Here is a 1,554-nt window from a genome sequence, read left to right as displayed (position 1 = left end):
AACAGAACTTAAATATTTTCGTTATTGTCATTGATCTGGAAGATCCTTGATGAGAACTCGTGTGTTGAAAAAGATTTAGGGAGGGTAATGATGTCAATAATAAACAACACACGCACTGACTCAAATTCACTTCATTATTTATTAATTGGTTAACTATTGAACCAACTAATTGATTGATTGATTAATCATTCAGTTAATCAATCAATCAACGCTTATATCAAAGTCCTTTCGCGATCTCTTCCATGACATGCCCTCTATCCTCCAGTGAAGGAAAAGGGATATGTTGACATGAAGGATGAAGGATGGGTAAGGTCGATGAAAATAATAGCGTTAATCAGTAACGGTGATCAGTATTTAATTAGGGATGGAGTGAGTCGGGAAAAGGACAGGATGAAGAGTGAATCGATAAAGATACAAGAATATAGCTCGCACGTGTATTTTGCTACGTATTTATTGCTACATAATTATGCGTTGTTTTAACGATCCGACAGATGACCTACGGACGACAAATTAATTTATTTGCTCATTAATAGGGAAACTCGAGTATGGGATTAACCAAAAATAATAATTCCTTTAATTCAAGTGCTTTATCGGCATGTCTTTACAATTATTTTTTCGTTTTTGGGTGGTTTAACTGCTCTTTTTAGCATGTAAGAAGTCCTGCCATGAGTCTTCTCTTTGTGTATATATCTTTATACACTCTTATATATTAAAATATGTTGTCTTATGACTTTTACTACGCATGCAAACCACTGGGAATAAATTATTCTAATTTTTTATTCTTATGTGTGTGTGTCTTTGTGTTTGTGAGAAAAGACCAGTAAATTCGCGCCACCGCCAACCACCGGATATAAGTTTGCGGTGGCTTGAAATTACCGATCTTTCCTCATAAACGCAGTGCATGACACTTAAATTCAAAACTTAAATGTGCAGATAGAAGTTGACACATTATTCTTGCCGAAGGTAAGGTCTTGTATTGATTTCTTATCTATAGGAGAAATTCCCTTATTAGACGAATGGGACCCTTAATAGGTTCCTAACGTCGAAGTTGCAATAGGGAGTTAACCATTTATTTTTAAGTTGTGAATTCTATATGTCATGTCACCTGCAAATAGCTTTTATCGCGAGGAGAAATAATATAAGTGATAATAGTGGCTTTATAGCGGTTTTGACTGCTATTTCTAAACATGTAAGGGTTTTTGAAACCCTCTTAGTTATAATTGTGACTTGTTCGTAATTATAAACATTCTTCTTCTTCTTCTTCTTCTTCTTCTTCTTCTTCTTCTTCTTCTATATACACACACACACACATATATATATATATATATATATATAAGCCCTTGGTCCAACTGGTTTCGAGTAGTATCGGAGAGGATTGGGCGAAACTATATAGTCATTCCAGACTCCGACTGAAGAACCAATTGGTTGTGAATGATCCGTGTTTCTTGTTTTGTCCTGTTTGCCGTTGTTGTGCTATCGTCCGTTTCCTGCTTGTTATGCTTTGACCATTTCCGTTTGTTGTGTTTTTTACCTTTGATATTTATATATATATAC

Source organism: Octopus bimaculoides, chromosome 12 (assembly GCF_001194135.2).
Source record: "Octopus bimaculoides isolate UCB-OBI-ISO-001 chromosome 12, ASM119413v2, whole genome shotgun sequence".
Classification (NCBI taxonomy): domain Eukaryota; kingdom Metazoa; phylum Mollusca; class Cephalopoda; order Octopoda; family Octopodidae; genus Octopus; species Octopus bimaculoides.
This window is presented reverse-complemented; position numbering follows the sequence as displayed.